Source organism: Lepidochelys olivacea, assembly GCF_965140295.1.
Source record: "Lepidochelys olivacea isolate rLepOli2 genome assembly, chromosome: 1".
In the NCBI taxonomy this organism is placed as follows: domain Eukaryota; kingdom Metazoa; phylum Chordata; order Testudines; family Cheloniidae; genus Lepidochelys; species Lepidochelys olivacea.
This window is the reverse complement of record NC_140411.1, coordinates 205360149-205375171: the sequence shown is the minus strand read 5'-3', so window position 1 is coordinate 205375171 and position 15023 is coordinate 205360149. Positions and strand designations below refer to the sequence as shown.

Genomic DNA, 15023 nt, shown 5'->3' with positions numbered 1-15023 from the left:
CATGGAGACAAAGCCATGTAACCTGCCAGGTCTCTGTGAATCATTGGCAGGTATTTCAGGGAACCCAGTATGGGAACCTCTGCATTAGTGCTAATGTCATTCTGCAGTCCTAACAGCTACGGGATGGACAGTGTCTCCTCCAGCACAGCACTCTCTAGCATTAGTTTGAGGCATTGGTTCAGCACTGACTCCACTTGAATTATCCACATGAATTCCTGCAGCCCCCTGGGTTTTCCTTAGAAATCTCCCACCCCAGTACTGACCTGGCTCCTCCTGGGTTAGCGAATTAGATCTGACCCCATCACAGCTCAACGTGGCAAGCATGACAAGGAGGATGTAACAGACCCTCTGGACCTGCCCGATTTTCTCTCCCTGGTAGGTGCCGGTTATTTCGACACAGCAGTGAAGTTCCGGAGAAAGAAGGAGGGCGGGCGTATCATCAGCCTCTGTCTCCTTGAGTCCAGTACAGTTGTTGTTGAGATATCTTTCCAAGCGGCTTAAATAGAAACGTCTGGTGACAAAATGAAAACAAATGGAGAAGCCAGTGAGACTCACTTAAGGGGCTTCCCTTTGTTGGCACTGCCAGCCCAGGTGGGAGAGGCAAGCTGGCACTTCCAGCCCTGGTAATACATCTGAGTCTGCAGAGGGGGAAGTGGAAGGGAATGGCTTCCAGTGTTATTCTATAGACCCTCTTGACATTGCTGAACCCATTAGAGGCCATTATTTAGACTGTCTGAGAACACGGGCACTCTCCTTCTCGAAGAGCTCTCAACTTCATCCCCTCTGAGAGAGAGGAAAACTTCCCATCAATCATAGTAACGTTAACAGCTCCCCCTTGGAAATCCCCAGCAGCACGGCCCATCTTGCTTGTTGCCACAATTAGTTTCAAGGGGACTTTAACGGTGTCTGGGAAATTGCACAATTTCTTTTCTTCCTTTAAAACCTTTTCTTTCTCCCTCTCTCTCCACTTCCCTGCCACTTTACTTACTTTCCTGCAGGTTCAAAATATTGTACAGATCATTTCTGTGTGAAACCAGGACATTATCTTAATCTTTATTTTATTTCCAAAGTATTTATTTCCCACAGCACTGTGGGCCATCCTGTGGTTCCAAACCCCCTTATCCCACCCTGCTCCAAACATGCTTTGCCTTTTGATTGTGGGGAAAACGGATTTCTAGGAATATAGACTTAGCTGTCTTAGATAAAACTATCAGTCCATCCAGTCTGGTATTCTGCCCCCAGCCCTCACCCACTTTTGATGGCTTTGCAGAAAGTGGAGAAGTGATATTATTGTAATGCACCTCATCAGCTGAGCAATGTTGTGTAGAAGAGTGCATAGTTGGATCAGGTGGATTCTCTGAAAATGCTAGGGGAGTGAATGGCCCTTAAGGGCAGGTGTCAGGGACCAGGTTCGGAAGTTTCAGAGACCAGCACCACACACTCAAAGCAATATTTCTCCAAGAGGTTTCTCCAGAGCTTGCAGGAAAAGGAAATTTTCCTACCTTGAAAGAAAAAAAAATAATCTGAAATGGGGGCGAATGGACAAAAATTCAAAATTTCTTGCTGGGGGCGTCGGGGGGGGGGTTGTGAAAAAAACGTATTTCAGGAGGACTGAAACAGCAAGCCAAGATATTCTCCTGGCAAGGCAGCTGGCTCCCTGGGAGGCCATGAGTCAGGCAGCCCAGCAAGCAGCTGCCCAGGGAGCCAGGCAGCCTGGGAAGCTAGTTGCCCAGACAGCTGGCCAGCCTGGAGAGACAGCTGCTCAATGAGCTGTTGAGCCTTGAAGCCTAGGGAACTCTGACTCCCAAGGTCCCCCCCCCCCGCCCCCCAAGATGGTTTGCTGAGGAGCTGTGAGCCCAGAGAGCCCTGGTTCTGGGGCAGCCCACCAGGGTATAGCTGAGGAGCTGGGCAGCCCAGCAACCCCTGGAAGACCAGCAGCCTGCGAGGCAGGGAGCTGGGTAGCCATCCCTGCCTGGTTTCTGTTGCAAGTTTTGACTAAATTGACACGTTCCCATGGAAAATTTCACTTTAATCCCATCATGACTTTCTGGTGGAAAATGGTTCTGTCAGAAAATTACTGGCCATCTCTTCAGGTTTTCCCATGATTGACCTTTCTTTGAGGCAGCTGTCCCAGGAAATTGGTAAGAGGTGCTCAGAACATGCTGCCAACTGTCCAGTTTTATGGGCTCAGGATCATCCCCCCTGTCCTGGGCTTTTTTTTTTTTTTTTTGTGTTTTAGAGGTGACAACCCTAGTTACCAGTTCAAATGTGGCAGAAGTCAGTTGTGACTTATCTGAGGAATGTATTGTGGCACATGTGAAATGGCTTTGGTGAGTCTCTGGCCTGGTCTTCACTGCTTTTTAAAAAGTGTATTTGTGTACCTCAGGAACTAATGAATGTGAGCTATTTTGAGGTCAAAACGATGAAGGTAAGGCACTGTAGTTTTACCTTGAGGTGTGGTCAATCCCAGGTGGGGGTGTAGTGCCTCTCTACAATTTTTACCTTAGGCTAGCTGGTGCATGTTACTTACCCTAGGGTAAAACACACATCTTCTTTAGTAGTGAAGGAAAGGCCTCTCAGTCCAGCACTCAGCCAGCAGCTGTGCTCACACAGCAAGGACAGCTGCCGCATTTGGTACTAACTAGTGTCCCCATCTGCAGTAAGCTAAAAGACTGGCTCCCATTCTTTCCCATGAGCAGGGCTATCTGGAGGCCTATGCCTCACATAAGGCAGTGTGCTAGTTTACCTCTGTCTGAACTCTGTGGTGCATTATGATAGATGCACTCCATCCAGGGAGACTGGGAGCGGTCAGGCTACGAAACTTCATCTCCCCATAAAAGCATGGGGAAAAATGAAATGTAATGTTGAAATGACTTGAAATGCAGCATGTCTGGTCATTTCTACAAACAAAAATGAAATATTTTGATTTTAGGAATGCCAAAATATTCAGTTTCTATAAAAAAAATCAAAACCAAAACATTGACATTTTGGAATGTCAATATTTTGGAATGTGTGCGCCATGGAAAATTTCAAATTTTTGTCCTATTTTGGGAAAAAACTAAAGGCTGACATATTGGATTTTTGGGTGGGACAGAAATTATGAATTTCACTTAGCTCTGGTATAGTTATAAACACTAGTCTGGAGATTCCACACACATTTGTGATTTACTGGGTGGCAAACTAGGAGTATCTAGACTAGTGTTTACAAATGTGTGTGCTAAATCCAGCTAATTGGTGAGCAATTAACTTGAGTTAAAACAAGGGTAAAGTCTAGACAAAGCCTGAGTGTATGTTTGTGGTTTGATAAACAGATTTTCTCTGAAATGCCTTCTGGACTTCTCTTCGCTAATCCTGCTGGGGAAATGGAAAAGGGATTTTAAATAACTGGAATAAAAAGTGTGCGTGCTTGCCAGTGAAAGGGAAGAGCCTACATCAGGGTAATGGAGATTTTAAAAGAAAGGGCATGAGCCCTTCCAGACATATGCTTCGCTGAGCAGGGCTTCTGCTGTGAGCTGCAATGGAAATGGCTGTGTACTGGGAACGGATTCACTCAGAATTACAGAACTCTTGGTTGCAGCATCAGCTGCTCCTAGGCTATTCTGAGCAGTTCTGCTTTGCCTGTGGCTTTCTACATACCCTTTTGGTGTGCATGGAGTGTTTGTGAGTATATAGTCTACCTACTGAATTATCATTATTTAATCTCTTGATTAGACAGATCTCTTCATTGCTCAGCTGAGTGCCAAACTGATGGGAAAGGCACGCTATCTTAATTAATAGTACTTATTGTATTCGTATACATAAGTGTGCAGAATAAAAGGTATGGATGCATCCCATAAACTTAGCAAGTCAAACTTATTTTGGTTGTTGATTCGTATCTCCGTCAGGGAGTGGGTTGCTTAGAAGCCTGGTGCAGCTGCCCTGTTCCAGGCGGGGAGCCTAGGGGCGGGGTGGAGAGGCAGCCAGGCTACCAGCAGGGCGCAGTGCTCAGAGCTGAGAGCCCTGGCTCTCAGTCCCCATACACGCCTTCTCTTAAGTTGGTGGAGGCACTCCTGGTGAGGATACGCACCACCAACAGAAGGAGGGTAGCGTGGACATGAACCACTGCAGTAATTACTGCGGTGGCTGTTAGTCGACCTAACATAAGTTGACTTAAGTTTATAGTCAAGACATGCCCATAAACAATGATCACCATATGACCATAAAAGGACTTCAACCCACTAAAGTGAATTGCTCACCTTCCCTTTCCTCAAGTGCGATGTGTGTCCCATCCCCCCATAATAAAGGCCTGGGGAAACGAGCCTTTCAGCATGTCCTGAAGGGCATCAAAGCCTGGTTGTGCTCAACCAACATGAGTTCAAGAACCAAGGCTTTTCGTAACAATGTCCTAACACACACCTCCCTTTTAAACTAGCTGTCAAGTTGAGAGATTCAGTTGATCACAGCTGCCACAGCATCACCTGGGGAGAGGTGAGGTTTTTAGCTAATTAGTTCCCAAAGTATGTAGAGCATTGCAGGTGAAAATAAATACCTTACAACTGTAACCAGAAAATCAGTTGGTTTCCACTGCAGTTCACAGAGAACAGGCATAAAGCACAACCTTCTGGAAACCCCACCACTTAGTAAGTGGTCTCTTGCATTCTGCACAAGCCTCTGTTTGCCAGAAGCTAGGAATAGGCAACAGGGGATGGATCAGTTGATGATTACCTGTTCTGTTCATTTCCTCTAAAACACCTGGCACTGGCTACAGTTGGAGGACAGGATACTGGGCTAGATGGACCTTTGGGCGGACCCAGTATGGCCGTTCTTATGTGCTTACTAGCAGCCATTTTGGAGTGATTTGAAGGTGCTGTCGACGGGCGATGACTCACTGCTGTGGCGCCTCCTGCTGGTTGTCCAGGGAGTTAGCTCTTTTCAGCCAGGAGCGCCCTCTGCCGGTCAGCATCTCACCTGCCGCTGGCCCTGTGCCCCTCCCAGACCCCAGTGCCCTTCTAGCTTAGGGTTCTGCCCCCGGCAATACCCCCTCAGTCTGGGTCTCCCCTCCCTAAGGGAACCCCCAATCCCTCCCTTGCCTTAGTGCCTACTGTCAGTCATTGTCTAGCCCCCATTCCCTGGGGCAGACTGCAGTCTGTACCACTCATCATTGGCAAGGGGGGCGGTCGGACCAGCTGCCTCTGTCTAGGGCTGGGCTGGGCTGGTACCTCTGCAGCCTTAGTACTCTTTTGTGGGCCTCTACCTTGGCCTGCAGCTACAGCTCCCCCTGCCCTGCCACCCAGGCAGCCAGGTCTTCCTCTCTCCATGTAGCTAGCGAGAGAGAGTCTCTCCTTTTGGCCCACTGCCCTCTTATAAGGGGCAGCTGGGCCCTAATTACACAGGCTACAGCTGTGGCTGTTTTCCCAAACAGCCCAGCTTTTTTCCTCTCAGCCCTCTCCCAGGGCTGTTTTAAGCCCTTCGAGGCATGGCGGAGGGACCACCCCGCCACAGTGCAGTGATCCAAGCCTGAAGTCACAAAGACCTGAGTAACCAAGATGACACCCTGCAAATGAAAGGCAAGGATGAGGCCTTCTAGCTAATTGCAGATGATGATTGTGCTTGGCCTCTGTCCCTATCTGATTCCCAGGGGAGTGGCTGTGGATCCAAGAGGACTCCTCTAGCTATGTTAGCATCATAAATCATTTGCAGTCTGAAATGTTCTGGTCTCGTCCCCTGGGAGAAGGGCCATTGCTTTCCGACTCCAGTTCTCTATTTGATTCAATCAGCTGCATGTATGGATTTTCCAGGTGGCGGCTGCAATGCTAGCAGCTTTAGGTGAGTATTTTAATCTGTCCTTCAAAGACATTGACCTTCATACAGACAACAGTAGACAAATGCACTCACTACATAGGGGCTATCAAAGTATGATACCAGTGTCAGTTACTTGTTATCCTGCAGTGGGATAATAGGAACTCAGGAGTCCTGACTTTCAGTTCCCTGCTCTAACCATTAGACACACTGTGGTGAGAGATTTCCAAGGTGGAGGGAAGGAGGAAAAGAATCAGAGGAAATTGCCCAGGATTTGCACCAGCAACTGAAGAACAGTGCTGTGTATTGAGGTGTTTGTAACGAAAGTGGCCCTGCCTGCCCCAATCACCTCCAGTGGAACTGTTTTCTTTGCTGATTCATATTTAAAAGAAACGCTCCTAGAATGCTCCTAGAATTGGCTCCGTGTCTGAATTTTCCCAGGGTTCCAGGATATCTGGGAGTTCAGTTCAGGCTGGTCTGTACTATTTATTTATGTAGTCATAGGTAAAAAAGACCTTTAAAAATTGGTTTCTGACAAGTCACTGTATAAGTGCAGCAATATACTACAGGTGTGTGTATACTGGGAGGAAACCTGTGTTGTTGCAGAATCTCTCCTGTCTCTTCTTCCCCCCATCCCCATGCCTCTTAACTGTTTCTCATTGTAAATCACAGCCCTTCACCTGTTCTCCTATGGCAAGATAGGAATAATTCCCAGTTGTATCCTTGTGGCGGGGGGGGGGGGGAGAATAGAATCTCTCTGTTTTCTTGTCTCTCTCATTTGGTGTCTTTGTTACATATTAAAAAGGTTCAAACCTCTGGCTCTGGGAGAGTTACGTCTAGCCTCCCTCTCCCTCTTTGATCTGTCTCTGCACATTCGCTCTATCCTCCTCCCTCCCCCTCCTGATCACTCTTACATGGGTTTTCCTCCTACTGTAAGCACTTTTGGACAATGAATTACTGTCCATGTGTTTCTCACAGCTCCCTGGAGACATGACATAGTCTAGTACTCAGCCCAGAGGGAACCTGTTCCTTTCTGATAGGCAGCTGGCCAGTGCCTTACTGGGATGGCGGAAGGTAAAAAATCTGTTAAAAGGGAAAGAGCCAAAGAAATCCCACTGTACCCTATTGAGATATACATGTGTAGAGAATACAAGCACACATGCAGACCCCTTCTCTCCCCCCCGCCCCGCCACCCAGGTGGAAGGTATACCTAAAGAATAAATTGCAGAGCCATATGATGACATGCATTTATTATATACCTTTGAGTGCTTCACCTGCACTCTACCCACTCATTCACCTCCCTGGGTCTTATTCTGATATTCTAAACTCATGACTTGCTTCAAACAGTTGCCATTTACAAAATAAATAAAAACATAAAATAAAAGAGAATTAAAAAAAAATCAGCCCTATGCAAGAAATGTTTCTTCTCCTCTCAAATATACATTTACACCTCAACCCGCAATTGTCTTGGCAAAACTCAGTCCTAGGCTAGTGACAGATTTAAGGTCTGCTATCTTGTGACTCTGCAGGGCTAGAAATTGGGGGCTGTATCCCACCAGAAAAGGGAGATTCCCAGCATCCCCTGGGGTACACAGCACTCACTGCAAGCCTTGGAAAGGCCAAGGGTAGATCAGGCTTTACCGTCGTAACATATCTCCATTTAGAAACGTTATTTTAGGTCATTTTCAGACATGTTAAATGCACATGTTCTAATGTTTTCTCTTTCTCTGAGCCCTGCAGAGTTGGACTCATGATAGTTAAGGGCCTGATCCAAAATCCATTGACGTCAATGAAAAGACTCCCATTGACTTCATTGAGCTTTGGGTCAGGCCCTAAGGCACCTGTCTTTATTGGTGGAAGCATCCAAGAAGTAATTCTAATAAAATGTGTAAAACTCCCCTAAGTTTTCCTAAAACAGTAGGGAGGGTTTCGGTAACATACATAGCACGTGCAATATAAATGACCTCTGGTTGGTATGGTATTAGGTTTCATTGGCACTGATTTGGGTGGCCCAAATAAGTTACTCATGGCTACTACTTATAGATAAAGCATTTGCCCCCAACTCATGGCCATAAAATCTTTTAACGACACCCCAACATCACGTATTTCCATAAAATACATTATTGAGTTTGGTGTTACAAACTGGTTTAGAATTTATTTTTTTTATATGGCATGGAAGTATTTTTTCATATGCCTGCAAATGTAGAGCCAGCTGCCTTAGTTACCTCATAAGTCCAGCTATGTCCAGCTCCCTCAGAGGGAGAGGACTTCAGGCACCTCTAAAAATAAATGAGAATACTGTACATATATTGTTACCCCCCAAAAGGTTTGTGAAGATGCAGTAATTTTGGAGGTCCAGGATAGGTGGTCATACAGGGCCAGTTTTTCAAAAATGTCTCATCCAACGTGGTGAGCTCAGTGGAAAATCTGGACACTTAATTTGTTGCCTACATGGGAGTCAGCTCTTTTGAAAATCTGGATGCTGAGCCTGTGTCTGCCCCTGACCCGGTTATGAAGATAAGACTATCCCTATTTAACATCAGAAGAGCTTTTGTCCTGCAAAAACTGAATACGCTTCATTTCCAACACCCCGAGCATAATGTTAGGAAGCGCTGTTCGGCTAGAGGTGCCTTCCTTAACCACTGGAATGCCTTCCATCATCTCCACCTGGGATTATGAATTCTGTGTGAAAGGAGATGCTGTCCTTCATAATGTAGATGTGATCCATGACATGATACAAGATTGTGAGCCGTGTAGCCTCCATTTCCTGATGATGGATCCTGCTTCTCCCAGGACCTCATTGGAAGTGTCACGCTTTTGGATGTGGTATATAAAAACCTGTAAAAGAAAGATAGATGAGATGAATGGAGGGAGCCGAGGGAGAGTAAGAGCAGATGAATGGAGGGAACAGAGAGAGTAACATCAGTTCAACAGAGGGAGCCTTGCCAAAGATCTCCAGAAATTAACAGTGAACATCCCCTGTGTCCTTGCTCAGTGATGCTACTGATATGCTCTGAAAGAAAACCTGGTACCCTGCCCAAATGTAGCTGAGGAAGTAAGATGCTTCATTGATGCTGGGGATGGGGCTGTGTGCTTTAAGTGCCTGTGCCTCTCCTCTCAGGGCTTCCCTGGGGAGGTATGTGTACTATCATTACTGAATCATTCAGTGTGCTGGCGAGTGCCTGGGACTGTCAAGCTTTTGAGTTAAATCTACTCATAACCGTTGCAAAGCCATTTTGATGTGTATGACAGTTAAAACCTCTTACAGTGAAATCATTTATTACAATCTAACATTTCACTACAGAGGCAGTAGGTCCTCCTAGGTAATCCCAGAGAAAGATCAAATTGAATTGTAAAAGGTGTTTTCCTGTGATGGGGATGCTAAGCATTTAACCCCTATGATACTCCTGGGGTGCCAACGCTCAATCCAAGGACACAGAACTTCTAGGGACTGCGGAAAGGGATCAGGAATATCCAGGAAATCACAGAGCTGGAAATGGCCTGTCAGGAAATCAAGCTTCTTTGCTGCAATATAATCTCCAGTCCAGGTTTGCATGCCGCAAGCAATGGGGCTTCCACCATCTTGCTTGGGAGAACATGAAATATTCTAATATATTATCTCACTTGGAGGAAGAATACCCTGAAATTCAGCTTCAATTTTCATTTGCTCAGTGTAGAGTCATAGATTCTAAGTTCAGAAGGGACCATTGTGTTCTTGTCTGACCTCCTGTATAACACAGGCCATAGAACTGCCCCAAAATAATTCCTAGAGCAGATCATTTGGAAAAACATCCAATCTTGGTTTAAAAATTGTCAGTGATGGAGAATCCACCAGGATCCTTGGTAAATTGTTCCAATGGTTAATTACTTTCACCATTAAAAATGTATGCCTTTATTTCCAGTCTGACTTTGTCTAGCTTCAGCTTTCAGTCGTTGGATCATCTTATATATTTCCCTCCTAGACTGAAGAGCCCATTGTTAAATATTTGTTCCCCGTGTCGGTACTTACCGACTGTAAGCAAGTCACCCCTTAATCTTCTCTTTGTTAGTCTTTTAATCATCCTTGTGGGTCTTCACTGAACCCTCTCTAATTTTATCAATATCTTGCTTGAATTGTGAGCACCAGAGCTGGACACAATATTCCAGCATCGTACCAGTGCTAAACACAGAGATTAATATAACTTACTCAAGATTCCCCTATTTATGCATCCCAGGATTACATTAGCTCTTTTGGCCACACTGGGAGCTCATGTTCAGCTGATTGTCCAGCATAACCTCCTTGTTTCAGCCAGCTAACAAAAAATAATAATATTTTGCTCCATTCTAGTCACACATGTTGTCACTTGTTGAGAGAGAGAGGCTGAAGGTGAAAATTCCAAATATCATTAAAATTCAGGGGTGACCAGGTCTGGAGTTCTGGTTTGGAACCATCTTACTAGCAATATGGAAGCCAACAACCCCAGGTTTGGAAATGGCAATTTTGTGGTCTCCGAAGTCCATCTTAAAGTATGGGCAGAAATCAGAAGCGTGAGAATTCCCACCCAAGAAAGGCAGAGAATGTTGCACTGAGCTATTTAGGCAGAGCATTCTCAATACAGAAACGGAGCAGAGAGGAAAGGCCTATACTTTAATGAGCTGCAATTAAGGTTATCACAGGATACGCTCAATTGCAACAAGCCTGGCTGCCAGATGATGAAAAAAGTCTTTTGAATATCTTTGAGATCTATGTGGCATCCTTGCAGGATGAAGCTGTGTTACACCATCTTATGACACACAGATGGCTTGTCTCTGCTCTCAGTTACACCAGTGTAAATTGGAAATAACTTCGCTGATGATGATTGAGTTACTGCAGTATAGAAATAGTGTAAGCGACAGCAGAATTAGGCCCCTAATCACCATCCCAGAGGATAACATGTGAAAGGTGAAAACCTAAGCTTATCCTAAATGTGCTCTAATTAAAGTTGAGCTCAACATGAAATTTAGATTCAGACCACATGGACTAGAATCTTCTCAAAGTTCAGAGATGTACAGATCTGGGGGTTTAGTTCAGTCAATCACAGAGATGGGGCCAGCTGCAGAGTCTGAATCTGGATCCAAACTTCCCCAACTCTTTTGGGCAAAGTGCTGACCTAGAACTTTGGTTTGAGCTCATCTCTAGCTCTGCTGAGCGCTTGTCGTAGAGAGTTTAGAATAAACCTGGAGAGTTTTGAATAAACCTGGCCAAAATTAGCATGATACGGTTGCGATCATTGACAAAAAAAGCAAAGGGGTTCAGACAGAAGATTGATGAGTGCGATAGGATGGCCGGGGAAAAGGAAGGGGTTGAGAGAGGTAAGTGGTCTCAGAGGGGAAGACAGGACGTCTGGTAGGAGTGAAATACGGCTGACGGGCAAGCTGGAAATAACAGAAGAGGATGGGGGGTTTTTGGTTGACTTCACTGGGCTATCTGCGGTATCATCCCCTCAGAAAGCACAGAAGAGTGAGGATGGATTTAGACCAAGACTCTTGGAACAAACTCCGTTCTCACTAAAGGAGTTACATGGATGTAAGTGAGAGCAGAATTTGGCACTTGGTTTGGTGCTGGCCTGGGCAGGCACAGTTCTGTTGACTTCAATGGACTTGCCTCTGTTCAAACTAGTAGTGAGTAGGGCCCTGTGACTGTATCCTGCGTTAAAGCTGAAGAAAGAGAAGAAAGTGTGTAAATTGGGGCCCTCTCCAAGCCCCTGCCAAAGCACTTCATTCCTGACCTGCAGCCCCACCTGCTATTCCAGTCCTGCTGCACTCTTCAGCGGTGAAGGCCAGTCCTGCCAAATTGGATGGGTGCCATGTGATGTGAGCAAACATCCCCTTTGGACAGTGTTGAGACCTATCAAACTGATTTTACTTGCATGAACCATACACAGATTAGAAGCCAGGTTCCCAGCCGTAAGTGCTAGTGCGTTGGTTTAATGCACCAGTAAGCTTTGTGGGAAACATTTCATTTGCTCCACTGGGAAAGAGTCCACAGGTAGGACTTCTGGCCTGCAAGAAGAGTGCCCTGACCAGCAGCAATGAAGTTTGAGATGAGTGTTGCACCATCTCCTCTGAAGTCTGAGCTACTGGGTTGGGACACAACCACTTCATCTTGAAGTACAAAGCGTTAATATGCTTGGTGAGTCCATCCACGATAAATAGTCCTGCCTTTCCCTGCTTACAGATCCCCGGGCTGGGCTGGGCTGGGCCCCATCACTTTAATTTTCACTGTTAGTAAATCACAAAATGAAATGGAGTTTTCTTCAAAGTGACAGCTAAATCTTGGCCGCTTTCCGGGTGCTGTACCAGCATCGCTTCATTCTGTAATCCCTTTGCCCTCCATTCCTTGGCGCGGTGAGCACATGCTTGGAAACGTTGGAGTGACAAGCGATTTCTCTGCGCTTGACATCTCTGCCAGGAGACTTGATTAAGTGAAAATATCATTGCCTTCATTTTTCAGGTGTAGAGTGTGAAACACACCCAAGGAATGAGCTGGTGCTGGGAGGCATTACAATGCTCTATTGCCCTCCCCTGTCTTACATGTCAGTGCCTTTGCTGTGTGCCACTCATGGTAAATTCTGAGGGAATCTGAGGGTTTTCCCTACTGCTTGAAAATTGGCAGTGAGGCAAACTACGTAGGTTTTCTTCCACAGCCAGTGCCTGTACATTATTCTTTGCAGCACCTCCTGCTGGGAAAGTTTGGGACTAGAGTAACTGTGAGCTCCTCACACCAAGTGCTCCTAGATCATTCTTTCCAGCATCTCTCACTGTGTCCTGAGTTACACTTACTCCAGTTCTGCGGATTGTTATTAGTATTCAGTGGTAGACTCTTAAGCAAAACCTGAGAAAGGAATTAGTCCGTCAATAAGAATGAATACACTGGACAGTGATTTATGCAGATCCTGTACTCAAAGTGACTGAGCTTGTTTCATCTGCGTCTCTCAAGCGTTTTCCCAGAGCCGATATACAAGCTGTCATTTAAAGGAACATTACAGCTGTGTGATCATTTGTACAACACCCAAATCCATGCAAACACAGCTATACCCCGAAGACAAGCTAAGTAAAAATGCATGCATCTGTCATTTTTACAAAACCCAAATGGTAAGAGAGAAACTCAGGGCAGTGGCACATGACCTCAACTACAGCACACAGGTGCATCACACCTGCGTGCGCACACAGCATCCAAAATATGACCATAAATATGCAGATGCTACACACCACAGCTAGAAAGCCATATGGAAATACACACACAGCCATATAAGCACAATACATGCACATGGATGCAGAGATGTGTATAGGGTGGCCAACATTCTAATTTGTGAAAACTGGCCATTAAGCACCAGAACTTCCCCCACCCCCTCCTCTGCTTCCTACTTCCAGGAGGCCCCTCTGCTCATTGCCCCATTGTTTGCTGCTCTCTCTCCACCTCCCGCCCCCCACTACCTGAGCAGGGCTCGTGGAGGGGTGACTGGGGCAGGATGTTCTAGGGAGACCGTGTTCTGGAGGTGCAGGGGTGACTGGGACAGGATGGGGGAGGGAGAGCCTTGTTCCGGGGGGGGGGTGGTGAGGGGTGACTGAGGCAGGATGTTTGAGGGAGAGCTGCACTCCAGAGGTAGAGGGGTGACTGGGGCAGGACAGGGCACAGCATCCTAGGTGCAGGGCACAAAGGAGGCCCGGTCAGTGAACCTGGCCAGCAGCCCCAATCCTCAAATGCTACGCGTTTCAGGATCCCTCCCCTCAGGCACCGACCACTAATTCCTCTCTCTGCCATAGCCGGGCAGTTCCAGAGTGCTCCTCCTGGCAGCAAAACAGAAGCTGTTTGCAAATGGTTATTCAGGTAACTGGACTTTTGGTGTCCGGTCAGAACTGCTGACAAGACCACCAGGGCCCCTTTTTAACCGGACTTTCCGGTCAAAAACCGGACACCTGGCAACCCTATATGTGTTTATAAGGACTCACTCCTCATTCACTCTTGGAGACCACACACACAAGCACAACATCCAAAGCGCATGCACACAGAAGAAATAGAAATTTGTTCCCATAAGCCAGGCCTGTGAGCACAGCTAGGTATACAGCATTCGGTGATGGGGGAGGGGAGTCAGGAGACTGGGTTGTTTTCCCCACAGTGCCACAGATTCGTTGTGTGACCTTGAGCCCGTCATTTTGCGCCATGGCTTCTCCATCTGCAACCTAGGATGATGCCACTCTTGTGATTGTATTGTGATTCTGGTGATATTTCCTGTTTTGTTTGGAAGCCACAGCTCCTGGAGATTCTCCGCTTTCATTACAGAAAAGTGCCTAGGCCTCATTGTGGCAGACTAACATTTGAAAATGTGACTTGTGTGCATCCTAAAGGCTCAAAAACCAGAAGGCAGAGAAAATCCACCTCAAATTGGTTATCGTTTTGAATTCCTTGTGCTGATTATGCCAATTGCATGATTTTGGGGGGCCTGGCTCATGACTTTTGGGTGCTTGAGGGTTAGGGATACTGTAATACTTACCTTATTGAGATGTTGTGAGGCTTCTTTAATGAATGTTGGTTAAAACACCCTGAAACCCTCATATTAAAGGTGCTGTAGACGTGCAAACCATTGTTGTACAGATATACTCTCACAGAGTTCTCTCCACAGGTACCATTGCGGGGAGTGGCCCAGATGATACGTCTGGGGGAAGGGAGCAGAAGGAGACTCCACCAGTTGAAAGGCATGAGATGCACTGTCCTAAGGTTGGGGGTTCCACGACCACCACTCCCAAGAGAAGGAGGCGGGTGGTGGTGGTCGGGGACTCTCTCCTCAGGGGGACTGAGTCATCTATCTGCCGCCCTGACCGGGAAAACAGAGAAGTCTGCTGATTGCCAGGGGCTAAGATTCACGATGTGACGGAGAGTCTGCCGAGACTCATTAAGCTCTCGGACCGCTACCCCTTCCTGCTTTTCCATGTGGGCACCAATGATACTGCCAAGAATGACCTTGAGCTGATCACTGCAGACTACGTGGCTCTGGGAAGGAGGATAAAGGAGCATGAGGCGCAAGTGGTGGTCTCGTCCATCCTCCCCGTGGAAGGAAAAGGCCAGGGTAGGGATCGTCGAATCGTGGAAGTCAATGAATGGCTACGCAAGTGGTGTCGGAGAGAAGGCTTTGGATTCTTCGACCATGGGATGGTGTTCCAAGAAGGAGGAGGGCTAGGCAGAGACGGGTTCCACTTAACGAAGAGAGGGAAGAGCATCTTCGCAA

At 46.6% G+C, this 15023-nt stretch overlaps 1 protein-coding gene and 1 long non-coding RNA gene across 2 annotated transcripts in view; both read left to right on the top strand.

Moving 5' to 3' along the window:
* Positions 1-15023, top strand: part of LSAMP (limbic system associated membrane protein) — a 1389250-nt gene that overhangs the window by 132817 nt on the left and 1241410 nt on the right. The window lies entirely within an intron of this gene.
* Positions 3293-15023, top strand: part of LOC311511237 — a 67294-nt gene continuing 55563 nt past the window's right edge. The window contains exon 1 of the long non-coding RNA XR_014709234.1: positions 3293-3660. This is a non-coding gene — a long non-coding RNA (uncharacterized lncRNA). The remainder of the gene's footprint in view (positions 3661-15023) is intronic.